The 15,148-nt window shown below is 38.8% G+C and overlaps 1 long non-coding RNA gene across 2 annotated transcripts in view; it reads left to right on the top strand.

Moving 5' to 3' along the window:
• The first annotated feature begins 11,175 nt into the window (after positions 1-11,175).
• Positions 11,176-15,148, top strand: part of LOC115430220 (uncharacterized) — a 32,219-nt gene continuing 28,246 nt past the window's right edge. For both annotated transcript variants that reach the window (XR_003936901.1, XR_003936902.1), the window contains exon 1: positions 11,176-11,570. This is a non-coding gene — a long non-coding RNA (uncharacterized LOC115430220). The remainder of the gene's footprint in view (positions 11,571-15,148) is intronic.

The raw sequence follows: 15,148 nt of genomic DNA on the forward strand, positions 1-15,148 counted from the left end.
CTTTTACCTTTTAAAGATGACCCTTGCAAACAGCGCAGTGTTTGCTGAGGAACTTTAAAGTGAGTAAGAAAAAGAACAATTAGTGGGGATGGTCGTGTCCAAGACCACTGCACCTTCAAAGCTTTTATAGGTCTGCTTCATGGAGGGGACAAAGTGCATATTTTCTTCACTTGTTGTTGACATTTTGGAGACTGAAAATTGAGCGAGACATTCCAAGACTTACTTGAGCTGAACGAATAACCACAGGAAGATAATATGAATAAATTTGTTCCAAAATGACACATCAATCATGTGAACAAAAGGGAGACTCTCTCTGAGAGAATTATTATTGAGGGCAGTATTGTGGAACTGAACCTTTTAATTTAAATTCTCAGCAGCTGCCAGCAAAGCATTTTGAGAGATAGCAGTGATTTGGAATAAGAAAGAATAGAATACCTTTCATTCTTGGCTGTTATAAGATGGGCCAAATCCTCATGCCCATTCAGACTGTTCAACCATAGCTCCAGTCACACATACACTACTGTAAACCATGAGAGGCAGCTTTGCCATTAAATATGATCATCTTGGCTGTTGCAGTCAGGATGACGCTTGAACTCCACTTGTGCTGCCATTCCAGTGGACAACTCACAGATAATGTCTCTGGCACGTGGTCAGCAGAGGCCAAACCTGTATATGTGTGTGAGTCTGCTGCATGCTTTTCTCTGTCACTCCCTCTCCCACTGCCTTTCTGTCCAAATAATCCTCCTGACCACAATTTCCAAAGCCAAGATAGCACTTAAGCAGCGTGCACTCACTGTCTTGGCGCTCACACAGTGATCTCTGTTTCTTTTCATATTTCTGTGCTGAAGATGAGGTGAGGAGGGAGACATGGGAGGTTTTGGGTCTACACCGAAAATTCTTCTTTCGCCGCTGAACATGACATCAAATCAGTGATGACAGACAGTTGTAAAACTACAAGTGCTGGAGCAGATGTCAAAGTTCTGACTGAGAAAAAGGGATTTGATAGCATATTATCAGGACAGATCTGGACAGGGTTTCAGTATATTGTGATGGTGAGTGACAGGAGTGGAGACAGGCAGGGAGAGAATGGAGCAGTGTCACAGCAGGGCCTCATTCTGGATGGAAGCCTAAAATGTTCAGATGAATAATGCTGTCTTCTTATGGCTCTGTAGGTTTTGAGGCTTATCTTGTCCCTGGTTGTCAAATAAACAATTTTAGTCGATCATTGGTCATAAGTGACCTTTGTGTTTACAGCATCAGTGAGACATGAAAGATGTCAAACATGATGATTTAAAACAATTATATTCACTCTGAAATATTTTTGGAATATGACATTACTGCTCCAACAAAATTATTTTATACAAATGGCTAGCAATTCATATAGTATATAGTATTACCTATTTGTAATTAACTAATTAACACAGACTGTCATGATTAGGAGATATTATCACATTTATTTATAATAGTATTTGTAGTAAATAATTAAAGTGCATATAAATATTATAGTTTGTATTAAAAAAGGTTGATTGTGTAAATCTGATTGGGTGTGAGGTGACTAAAAAAGTGTATGTGAATGGTTTGCCTGGATTTGTGTTATTGTAAAAATGTAAAAAAAAAAAAAAAAAAAAAAAAAAAAAAAAAAGAAATAAGTGTGTTACCCAAGCAAATGAAGCGGAATCAATGTAATTATTAGTTTGTAAAAAGTGGGTGGGAGTCTATAAGTTATACTTCTTCCCACTTTTTTTCACACGGCAAATTTTTTTTTGTCCATGTCATATTGTTCTTTGTTATCTGATGACTTTATGTGCTTGAAATAAAACTTAACTAACCAACTAACATATTATATTCATTTAAAGCACAGACGATAGTTTTATGCTCATTGTTTGATCTCTGAAAGGTAATTTAACTTTCAGTCTGAGTAAAATAAAGACTTCAAAGAGTAACAATAAATAATAATAATAAAACACAAAATTCACTCTCGTCTGAGGAAAACCTTCAACACCCAACAAGATCCAGTGCACTGCTGACAGCCACCACACACAGTTACACTGTTTAATAAAGCAAAAACTGGTAACGGCAAACCAGTAGACTGAACTAACTACAAGAGAAAAGCTACAGATAACAGAGATGGAGATATAACTTCTTCAGTTTGTTAATCTTTTTTTTTTGTTTTTTCTGTTTTAAAGAAAAACATCTCAGTATCATCTCACGCTGGCTCAGATGTTTCGATGGCACATACAGGAGACAAGTGAATACACTTAGAATATGAAGTTCAGACCTCTCTGGTGTGCATTTATGTGTTCTGATAGTTTTGTTTTTCAGGCCTTTGGTGTCTCATTTGTCATTTTATAGTTCCTTCATGTGTGTGCCTTTCATCCACTAAGACATCCTGATGGGTTTAATTTGTTTAGGTCAGACAAGTGCCTATGCACAGTGTTGGCACGTAGCTACATGCAGCCTTCAAGCTTTACCGCAATGTCAGAGGCATTGTTTAGATTGTAATATGGTAAGACAAACACATGGTGCTTATATGTTTAATGGGGTAAAATTCATGCTGGAATGCAGAAGAAATCTGAGTGTGGTTGGGGAAATAAATATTTCCCTCTTCCACTGTGGAGGGATTATAAAGTGTTACAGATCAAAAACAAAACTACCCCAGGGGTTAGCATCAAGATAGTATTTATGATACAGCTAAAAGAAACTACTTTGTAATCAAATTTAATTTACACTATTCAGAGCATCCCTGAAACACGAAAAGCTGACACGGGAAATTGTTTCCATGTTGAGGAACAACAACGCAATTCCACTTCTGAGCAATTATTGTCGCTGCAGCATCTTGAACCTTTTTGAAAGCAGATGAAGGGAGGGAGCACCATATTTTTAACAATGCCACGAGGCACATAAATGTCTCCAAAAATGATTCCTTTTATGTAAGCACGATTTATGTTTTTGGTGTAGAAGTACAGATTTGGAGCTGTAAACATGTTGCAGATGTTGGGGAAATAGATGCACGATGTCACCAGAGAGGCGTTTGGAAACAAAACCCTGAGTAATGACACTAACACGGTTCAAAGACCTGCTGATTTCATATGCATGTCTTGTAGCAACAGGTATTACAGCACTTTCAGGCAGACAAACTGAAGCTACTGCTCATCATTCTGATTGTAATTAATCAGCTAAATCCCAAATCTGTGTGATAAATGCACTGGTTGTCCTGACGTCACATTTTCCAATTATATGCTATCTAGACCTAAACATGTGCAAATTTCAATTAAGAGTAGTACAATAACCATAATAGCTGCTCCTTATGAGTAAAATTAGCACTTGCAGTTACTGACTGTTTGGCTTAAGTTTAGTTTGCATGCAACTCCAGTCTGAATAGAATAGAATCAGCCTTCTGCACTATTCCCTTTGTCATGCTTTGTTCTCTGAGAAGCCCAGTTATGTGTTCATACTCTGCTCTAACTGCAGAGGGAGACAAAGCACAAGAAAAGGTCAATTCAGTTCAGTCCTCTCTAGTTTGGGTCAAGATGTCCCTTCACACCAACTTTGTCTTGCACGGCATTACAAAAGAAGCCGGAACATCCATTATTGCAACAATTAAAAAACCTCAAAAACAAACATAATATCTTAAATCGGTTTATAGATGTTACACATTTCATTTCTAGAGTTCAGTATTAAATAGTTAAAATGTGAACCAACAGCAAATGTTCCTGGTTTTCCTTTCCTCCTTTTGTCTTGATTCCAGATTCTGCACATGTCTGGATAAAATATTTACTCTGCAGCCTGAGGTGAGTTAAACATTATTGCATCTCAGCAGTTTAGACACAGTAGTAAAGTATAAAGTGAGTAATTTTAAGATCCTCAAGGGGGCTCTTTACTCCTGTGTTTCAAAGTACAGGAGTCAGATCTGTACAACATCCTGTTGATCCTACCACCACGCCACTAGTTCCACCATCTTGCTTCCTATCATTAAAGTTACAAAATTCAACTGTCACATTCGTACACGTAAGCTTGGACCGTGGAATTTTTATCTAAGAATGTTTAGGTTTTTGCTGAATGTCATATCGGATGGTGATTATTTCCCTAATCCCCAGTTAGAAATCTTAAATATATAAACTTTATGAACAACATTAACATATTAATAACACCACCATCTGGTTTAATTGTGGTCCAAAGTAAATGCAGGATATCAAATGTGGAACTGGCAATGCCCATTTACCTACTGACTTACATTTAAAAAGCTGTGAGTGTTTTTACTGAAAGGTAGAAGCATGAGACAATTATTCGTAACTGACAATGAAATTCCACATCCATTAGATCCATTTACGTCTCCTCAACATGTCTAATTAACACTGATCAATCTAATCTACTTACATTTACCATATTTTCTTATTCAGCTATATTCTCTTTCTCATAAAATTGGACTAACTGATCGATATTTTAAAGCCACATGAGCAATAATAATAATAAACATTTTAGAATATCTTTAAACGGGTGATTCACACTTCATCTCATCTCACTTCATGTCATCAGCCTCCCTCTCAAAAGAGATCCAATCTCAAGGGACTTCCAAGTAAAATAAAGGTTCAATTAAAAATGTGCTGCATTCTTTGCCAGTATCATGAAACTATTTATCTTGTGACAGTTTGATTTTTTTTTTTTTTTTTATAAGACCAAAAAAAATAAAAATAAAAATAAAAGTGAAAGCCTTAATATTTAGTATTATTTTTTTCCCCCTCAGAATTACACATGCAGAGCAAATGGTTAAGAGCTGTTATGTCAGTAATGTTAGACTGTAAGATATAGAGGAAAAAAATTAACATGATACGTAAAAAAAACAAAAAAAAACCCAAAACTTAGATAATTCTGGAATTGATTGTAATTGTTCTTTCACATCAGCAAAGATTGTAGTTTCAGTGTAGCTGGTTTGGTTCAGTTTAACCTGATTATTTGATCTGTTAATCAATCATATGAGAATAAATATTGCATTGGGGCTTTGAGAATCAAGTGTGTGTTACACTTCTGTAACTTTCTATTCTTTTGTAAATTCTTGGCTCATAATGAGTTGGGCCTTAATGTTGAAATATACCAAAAAAATCACTCCCACTCTCTCCTCCTCGTCCATACTCACACACAGCATAGAGAAAAAAAAAACACACAAATTGATTTAACCACAACTTCTTAATCGGTTTTAGCAGGCACTAATAGCTCAAATCACAAAAAGTAAAAAACAAAAATAATGATAAAAAAAAATCTGTATGAGTCGCATAATGTTAGTGCTGACCTTGCTGATTGAGTTTGCACACAATCACATGGGTCAAAGCTGGGGTCAGTCCCATGGATCATTTAGCTTAATGGTTATTTCCTGTCTGCTCGAATGTACGTGCCGCAATCATAGGAAACAGCAGAATGTAATGTAGTATCCAACCATATTATTTACAGGACATGCTGCAGTGGTGAAAAAGGACTAGAAGAAGGTGTTAAGCCAAAGAAAGAAAACACAGGGAGAGAAGAAAGCAGAGAGGGGTGCAAGGAGGGAAAGATTAACACCAAGAAGCCGAGAGACTAAAAAAATAAAAAAATGATGGTGACAAAAAGGGAGAGAGGGAGCTCTACTAATTTTGTGGCCTGTCTGTGTCACTAGCACCCTGTGGGGACGACAGATGTGCAGATGATGTCATGAAGAAAGGGGATAGGGCGGGAGGGTGGAGCGATTATAGCGCGGGAGGACAGTGGACAGGCGGAGCTTCGACCAGAGAGAGGAAAGGGGAGAGTAAAGGGAGGGAGAGAGGAAACAGGACTGTGGCAATCCTCCTTTGCCCCACAGCCACACAATTATCGAGTTTTCATCAGATGTGTCTCGGTATAGTTTTGAAATTAGGAGTGCTTTTCAAAACAAGATGTTGATGCTGCTTAACAGTGCTACCCTTTTAGAGAAAATGTTTGTATGGATGTGAAATCGAGTTATACATTTGCAGCGCTGCCCTCATTTTACAGTGTAAAGGCAACAAATGTGCTGAACTGGTGATTTTAGATGCATGGATCTCTCACAAAGTGTAGCCTCTCCAAACCACACAGGCCATTGGGGCTATAATTTACTTAGTGCAGTCATTGCAGAAGTTTACCCTCCCATCCCCTGACCAGCCACAGCATAAGAACCCAATTGTTCTCATGGTCTGCAGTGACAATGGCTGTTTGTGGTCATCCAGAGAAAAAGAAATTGAGAAAGAGAAAGGGATTGAAGAGGGGAGAAAGTAGAGCCATATGATCCAGTAATTTGTACTGTTCAGTGCTAAAGATATAGTCAGTGTCAAGCTCAAAGTGGGGGGTCTGGGTGACCGCTGAGCCCTGCTGGGATCGCCTCAAGGACACAATTTTCCCAACGATCCACTTTGCATCCAGTGCTTTAACCCATCCGACTTGTAACTGTTTAAACTGTGCGACCAACTTTAACTTGCTTGCATTGCAGCAACAAGCTTCCCAGCCTCCTTTGCCCCCCACCTGCAGCCTTTCAGGCCAATTGTGCTGGCATGGCAGAGGGAGAAATTGAATGAATTAGGCAGTCGGATGTTGCCTAATGGTTGTACTGCACAAATGCAGCCATTCCTGGCATTGTCATGTGTTTGAGAGAGACTGAGAGGGATTGTACTCTTTGGCCAATGCAGGAAAGCAGCTAATAAGTGAGACAACCTGTGGGAATCAGACCAAACCAGAAGAGGACTGAGGCAGTTTTTCCCCCTTAGTGTTTTTGTCAGTGGTACTTTTTGGACTGCTTTTAAGCATTACTGATGTGTTCTAAGACCAACGGTCCAGTATTTGACTCATTGACTCAGGGTGACCGGTAGAAAAAAATGGATCTTGTTCTTATAAACTATGTTGTCAGCTCCTGATGTGTACCCACACAGCCCTCACACACAATGTGACCACAGTGCAGCTTTGGACACAAGATAAGACTTTGATAAGTGCACAGGCCTAGAGTTACAGACGGCAGCTGCAGCCTACTGTTGTTGTCCTCTCTCATGGGGAAGTGGCTCTGACCTAAGCTTAAGGACACCCTTGGCCCTCTGGGTAATCATTGACCTGTTACCTGTGGCAACCAAGCCATAACATACTGTACAATCACTGGACTGCTGATAACGCCTACACAGGTGTGCGCACACACACACACGCTTGGATAGTGCTGTATACATGCTTGCACCCTTGGAATTGATGCCGTATTTCATAACTATTAAATTAGATGCTACGCTGAATGTACAAACCTTTAAGGACATACTCTCCTCAGTATGCCCTGGATAAAGCTTTTCTTCCCCACTTTTTAATTATATAGAGATAGTTCCATGAAAACACGCATGCTCAGCCAACCTACACTGTCTAAACAAAAGTTTAATAAAAAAAAGTATTGAGTGCATTCCAACTGCATAGAGTGAGGTGTGCAAATAAGAGCTCTGAGGTTAGATGTGGATGGGCTGCCTCCAGGTACATGCACTGCAGTAGCTAAGTCCTGCTTCAGAGTTTATCCATCTTCATGTATTAGGGGCATATAGAATACATACGTGTACAGAACTAATCTTCTTTTCATCTAACTAGTTAAGATCGTGAAGGAGAAAAGGTGAGTGACCCGGGTTATCAGGTCTGAGTGATTTCACTGATCATGTCTTTTCATGGGGCTCGGTGGGGCGTGGCACTGCACTGCAGCAAGTTTGTGAGGATCAGGATGGGTACCATCAAGAAGAGGAAGAAGCGAGGGGCTTAGGCGATGAGGGAGTGAGAGCAGTTTGGCCCTTGCCTTCCCTTGGTCTCCGCCCACTTTTTCCACACCTCCCCTATCCCACCTCCTCGCTTTGCCTCTTCTTCCTCCCCAAACTTGCTCCTTCCTCCTCTCTAGCTGCAGTCTTTTGGTGCTCCATGCAAAATGGTCTATGTCTGAGAGCAGTGGCCTGAAATAAAACTAAGCAGGGCCTTGGGTGGCAGAGAATGCTAGCTTTGTCTCAGCTGCCATCCACACTGTCTGGAGACATGGTAAGAAAGAGCTCAAAGATCTGGTCTGATTGCAAATTAGCAGTGCCAAATGGAACGCCCTAGCCACCTCCACAACATGGTGTCCTCTCCTCTCCTCTCCGATTATATAAAAAACTCTAATAAGCTTATGGCGCATTACGAATATTTTTTCTTAACTGATTTGGGTGCATTTATGTACAACTAGCATAAAATAAAAGATTGATGAGTGATAAGTGCTCAAGTCCAGATGTAAGGTTTTGGATGTATTTAATACTACATTTACATCCATCAATGGGACTTTCATTTTCCAGTGTAACATTGACCCCAGGTAACAACCTTAAAATGTATAATATTATAATATTCACCTTAATCCTTTAAAAAGTGTGTGTACGTATGTATATATATATATATATATATATATATATATATATATATATATATATATATAAGTATGCAGTTCTGTCTGCAAATAACAAAGGAGTGTACAATATATTGTCTGCTGCCCTATTTTTTCAGTATAATTTACAAATATCAAAAATAAAATCAATGCACATGTGAAACATAACTTAAAATCATACATACAAAATCATCATAAAATCAACAGTATTAAAAATGCTGCGTTAAAGAACTAAAATAAAAGAAACCAAATGAAAACTAAAAAAACAAGAAGCTTAATCCACTTTAAGACTCCATCCTTCAGTGTGAGATCAGTATACATCACTATTTGCACAAAGTTAATATATATCTCGAAATGCAGTAAAATACAATTATTATATGTAATTTTGAAAATATATTTGTAATAATGCAAATTCAAATGTGAATACATTAATGTTCAATATAAATGCAAAAATTAGAAAACCTATTATTAATGACATGGTGATAGTAATGTTACATTTATTTTGAGACATTTATTAAGAATTAATAACATTTAAATTTTGACTGTTAAAATGGACAATGTGTGTTGAGTTTGTCTTTTCTTTTTTACCCCAGTGCAACACTGATATTGTAATAAGTGTTAATATTCTTTTCTGTTTTGTTTTTAAAATATTTTGGATGTTAAAATAATGGGTCAGTGTGTGTATTTGTCTAAAGTCAAATGAGGAAAACGTTCATCAGTGTGAACTTGTGTCACCCTCTAATCCCTGACCTATACATGCTCAGCCCAGCCGAGCTGTAGGAACACACACACTTGCTTAATCCTACAGTGTCTCTATGCTGATGGTTATGGACTTACTGTACACAAAGCACAGTCACCGAGTGCACCTGTATTACCACTGGTCAATACTGATCATCTCTCCATACATGAGCCTCAGTTGTCTATGGTTAACGTTTGTCTGGTGCTGCTGCTCATACACAAAGCAGCTCACAACAAGTAATTTGAGCAGGAGCAATGACAAAAAACACACTGTGCACCCAACCGAACAAGAGAGAATTTTTTATTTAGTGTAATCACACTTTCAATATATTTAGTTTCTTTTGGAGATTATTGTGACCAGTTAAAATCCTGTATGTGTTTAAATGGGAATATTACAACAAAAATAAGTTGCCTTTAATGACTGAAGGCCAACTTTATTTGAAAGTTTTCTGAACTTAAAATAACCATAGAGGGGTTTAATAAATTACTAAATTCACATATATATACATATATATATATATATATATATATATATATATATATATATATATATATATATATATATATATATATTTAAAATTAATTAATTAATTAATTAATCTATTTATTTATTTTTTTAATCAGTCACTACATTTACATTACATAATTTCTTATTAAAGGAGTGCTTTCATAAACATACACAAAGACTCAATGTTAGAAGTTACTTGTTATACATGCCTTCAAAGCTCTTTATTTATCTGTTTCAGCTGTCTGCATTTTTAAATAGTGACTCTACAGGGGTCTACGAGGTTGAACATTTCATTATGTGTCTGTGTTATTATCTATCTATCTATCTATCTATCTATCTATCTATCTATCTATCTATCTATCTATCTGATTTTCTTAATAATGCTTCAAAAACATACTCTACTAATTCGTATTCCTTTGTTGAAAAAAAAAAAAAAAAATCATATAAAAAGTCTAGACTTTTCTGTTGGAATAAAAATGCTGTATTTTGTGTGTGTGTGTGTGTGTGTGTATTAAAGTTCCATGTTCTTTAGTCCTGTATGTTCAGAGGATTACCTCTGAGTTGTTGTCCCTAGTGTCGGAGGTGTTTTATACTAGGGGACTTTTTTTTTTCCTGTTAACCTTCGGACTGACGGGTTGGTTGCATCTCCACAGTAATATCCAGTTGATTAATCAATAAGGTGTATGTGAGGCCAATCGGACGACTCAACAAGTCTGGGCTTGTCTATATGTCACCTGAGGGGCTACGACTGCGCATCCTCCAACTTCTAATTGGGAGAAACTGAATCAAGCTCATTAACGCAGGCAGACAGGTGTGTAAAATGTATATTTTTGCATCACAAGTGAGAATAAATTAATGAGCTACGAAGAAAAACCCGTAGGTAGCCCGAGAAATAAGTTTAAATGTGTTTTTTACTGTTACTGTGTCGCAATGTGATAGAAACGCAGTTAAAGCTCTCCATGATTGATAATTTATTTTTTACATGACTTTAGTAGGTGTGCAAAAATGAATTGGCTGTTTTTATGTCGAAAAATACTGTTGTTAGTAAATAAATAAATAAATAAATAAATAAATAAATAAATACTTAAAATAAAATAAAAAAATTACATAGAAGGTATCTTAAAAGGCAATTCACATGCTTCACTCTTTAAAATATTTTATTATTACTTTACTATTTCATTACGTTGCAGTTTGTAATACCGAAGTACTAGTGGATTATCTATAGTAGTTGAACATTATTAAAAATAAAATGAATAAAAACGCATATTTCATAGACATTAGATAAGTCTTCAAAAAAAAAAAAAAAAAAAAAAAAAAAAAAGCATTTTTCGACTCGAGGTGGGGGCAGGAGGGGGGAGTGAAGCAGGCACCCTTTAATAATCAACTCAACACAGCCCGCTTTTGCACATATTCCAATGTGATTTGCTTTTTCTTTTCTTTTTTTGCTCTCCTTTTCGCAGACATTAAATAAGCAGCTCGGTGGTGCAGACTGCACAGCCGGGCTGGTTGTATAACGGGGCTTCACCTCAGCTGAACCTGACGCATCTGGTTCATCGGCGGCGCAGGACGCACGGCGCAGTCTGCAGCCCGTCTGTCCCCACTGAACCCAGCAGGATGGCCGCGGACACACACGCACACAGGGGGGGCAACACACACTTCTTCGGTGTCCTGGTGGCAGCTCCTGAAGCCTGTCTTCTAACGCAACAAATGCGACGACATTTACCACTTCCCAATCTGCCGATATTACCGCTTTGTCGCTTTTATTTTGTGCCGTTTGTGTTTTTTTTTTTTTTTTTTTTTTTTTTTTTTTTGCGTCCAGACAATAGAAGAAGACCAGCCACCGTCTGGGAAATATAAAGCCCGCGGACTTGGAGTTGAACACGGCGCAGGGAGAGAGCATTTCCAACTTGAACTTCATCTCTTTCGGTGCGTAGTCTGAAATGTTCCCTTTGTCTCCGTGAGCCGAGTTTTCCAGGTTGAACATGTGCGTAAAAAGCGCAATAATGACAACGACGTGGTATTTTGGAGCGTAACGCATTTAGCGATTTATTCAGTGTTGACTGGTTGTGTCACTGGATATGGACAGGGTTCTGACTAAAGCATCCACAGGGTAAGTTTACAGTTGGATTAAAAACAAAACAACAAAAGCGCATATGGAAACAGCCTCACATAATGGTGGCTTAAATGTGAAAACAAGTCCTAAACATGTCTTTGGCTTTAGGTGACGGTGACTCTGTGCCCAGACTGTACATTCTCTCTCATAATACAAGAAAAGAGGTCGCCTGTACGTGCCCTAGTTTCCCTCGGCGGAAAGGCATAATCTTCCCCTTTGTTGTCCCCGATGCAAACACAGATAGGCAGCGGACACATCACGTCAGTCCGCCGGAAAACATCCCGCTTCCCGACCGAGCAATTTGTAGGATTTCACTTCAATGTGCATTTAATAAAGCTGCGTCTGCAGAGCTGTATGGAAGACATGAGGACATATGGTAGAGCTGTGCGGTTTCCACTCATGTGTCACTGTGGCTTCCCTCAGAGAAGTTTTTGATGAAATTAATTCATTGAAATCTGAGAGGAGTTAACTCAGCAGTAGCTGGATGTATTTTTAATGGTTAAAAGGCCTGGATGGGCTCCCTGCCTGTTTCTCAGGTGCACTGTGAGCTTCTGTAGAAGACCAAAAGATGTTTTGAAAGGCATCAAAGTAAAAAGGTTTGAGGAGTTAAAGTGTGTGCATGTGATAATAGGACTGTTTATTTAATGTATTGTACTGTGGGTTTGAGGGAGTGTATTGTGTAGATAAAAAAAGGAACATGTAGGTATTGTAGGTATATAAAGCATTTAAGAACAGACCAAATATGTTTATAGAACATTTACTTTATGGTCAAAATCTCTTTGTGTTTTGGCTATGAAAGAATTTGATAAAAATGCAAATTTTCCTAAAACCAGTCAATTCATGCATACGTCTTTCTGTATTAACTAAAGAATAATTGCATTTATTTTTGTTTAAATGATTCCTATACTGTGAAATTACACTTCTGTTTACACCACATGAAAATTCAGCCTTTATTTTTTTTTTCCATCTTTCTTTACTGCGTATTTTCACCTGTAGTATACCGCCATATTATGTGCAACATTCAGACCTAGCTTGTCTCAGATCATGCCACAGATATTGTTCATGCCAAAGATAACTTTGAGGCTGGTTTCACCCACAGTAGTGCAGCACACTTTGGCTCCTTATACTCGGCTTAAGTCAAAAGTTTAACACATACTCACACCCTGATTTCTCTGTTATTCTTGAGGGGTTGTTCATCTGTGACATCCTGCATATCTTACAACATGCTATTTTTTGTTTGTATGTACTCTCAAGGCTTTAACAGTGGTGTGGGTAAAATTTTGTTCATGCTGGAGTGTCAGGGAAAGTGCTAGGCAGCAGTTTTTCAAAGAAAAGAGCCATGCTGACTGACAGAAACTTCTATATGTCCTCTATCATGCTCTCGTCCTTTTCCGTATCTCTATTTTTTCACACTGGAAAGAGGAACAGATCTGTCATACAGGGGCCGTGTGACCTTTTAGCCACAGTTCTCAATCATGAACAAGCTCTCCAAATGTGATGTAGTATTGCCCCTCATATTGCATGTTTAGAAAGCATAGTCCCTGTAAACAGGAAAATGCCATTGTGACTTCGAAAAAATGGAGCAGAAACACAGGTGGCTCTCGGACAATGGACTGGGAGTATTTCTTCAGTGTGAGTCAGTGGGACAGGAGAAAGCACATGGCTGCGGAGTGAAAGTTGGCGAGATTATTGTCTGGATTTTTTTCCCCTGCCACCCTATAGCTCTGAGCCCTGTTGAGCACCAGATTGGCATATGCCAGGATGTAGACGAGAAAGGCTTGGATTCACCCAAATTTTCTCTCCATTTGCTTTCGGTACAGCTTCATCCTCTGTCCCCACTCCCCCTCCTGCTCTCTCATATCTCACGCAATTGATTGAAACCTTAAACGGCAAGATCAGTCCGAGCGCAATCCACCCCTTCTATGAATAGTTGATTGGATGTGATGGCGATGTGGTGTGTTGTTTCTTTAAGGGCATTTCAGGTCAGAGGGCGGGAGGCGGTGGGGACGGTGAGGTGGTGGTGGTGTGTTTGTATGTGTGTGTGTGTGTGTGTGTGTGTATGTGTGTGGGGGGGGTTCGGCGTGCACGGCTGATACTGCAATGTGGCGTGCTCTGCTGTCCCTTCCTGTCCAGAACTGTTGGAGAGGCGCACATAGACTCCTGCCACTCCCTAATCAGGTCATCTGGCGTTTTGTGAATGCATGCATTCTAGCTGCTTTAGTTTTAGTTTATCTATCAGGGGACTTATACTGTACTTTCTTTACCTTTTTAAGCACATTTCTGTTTTATTCTGTGTGTCGGAGGCATGTTATCAGGTTTTAATCCTTACGGATGGATGGTGTATTAACCGTAAGCGCAAAGGGTGTCTGTCAACAATAATTTCAGAGTTTTTTATTGGTTTTATTAATGTGGCAAACCATGAATTGATGGTATAAAGTGTGGTTAGTGTGTTTGCAAGTGCAACAAGCATTAGCATGCATGCGTGTCTGTTGCTTTTACTGTCCCCACCAAACACGTTTTAAATCTCTGCGCATCTCAGTGCAGGGCATTTAAGTGCTTGACCTAATTTCTCTGGCAGTGAAGAATCCACTAGTGAAGGCCTTCCTCTGTGTGTATTTGTGTGTGTTTGTGTGTGTGTGCGCACGCGCGTGTTGCTCTGGGTGTTTCCTCCTTGCCTTTCTAACAGGAAGCTGATGTGGAGTTCAACTGAGGACAAGGAATAGGCCTTTTCTTTCCACTGTGAATCATTTGAGAGAGAGAGAAAAAAAAAGAAAAAAAAAAAGAGGGGAGAAAAAAAAGACCAAGCTGCTGCATTGATTCAACCCTTCGCAATCTGGCCTGCTTCTCTCTCTGTCTCTGTCTATCTCTATCTCTTTCGCTCTCTTTTATTCTCTTTGCCTTATTGTCTCTTCAGTTTTTTTTTTTTTCTCACTCTTTTGTCTTATTTCTAGTTCTACTGATGTTGGATAGACAGCAGCGTTCTGGAGGGAATCGGCGGGTTTATAGAGAGTTCACGAGTCCTGTGAGAAGATGGGGAGGGGGAGAGGAAAGGAGAGACGAAAAGCAAATGAAGCAGTGCTCTGCGGGGAGCAGTGCAGGTTCTTCCGGTTCAGTTTTAACATACACACAGCAAAAAGAGGCTGCCCGTATTATGTACTTAGGAGGCTAAAGACATGTAAAACACCCACTCGTGCTCCGCAGCCCGGTGATGAGATTTAGTGCTGAATTCTGGACGTTTGTATAGCTTTAATATGAGATTATATAGAAGGAACAAATGGATCCAAAACTAAAAATAGCTGATAAACCTATCGAGGTGGGAGCGTCAGATAAATGGCTGAAATATTAAAGTGAATTACCTGCCAAAGCGACAGCACCGGAGGACAAGGTGAAA

The sequence above is a fragment of the Sphaeramia orbicularis genome, chromosome 12 (genome assembly GCF_902148855.1).
Source record: "Sphaeramia orbicularis chromosome 12, fSphaOr1.1, whole genome shotgun sequence".
In the NCBI taxonomy this organism is placed as follows: Eukaryota; Metazoa; Chordata; class Actinopteri; order Kurtiformes; family Apogonidae; genus Sphaeramia; species Sphaeramia orbicularis.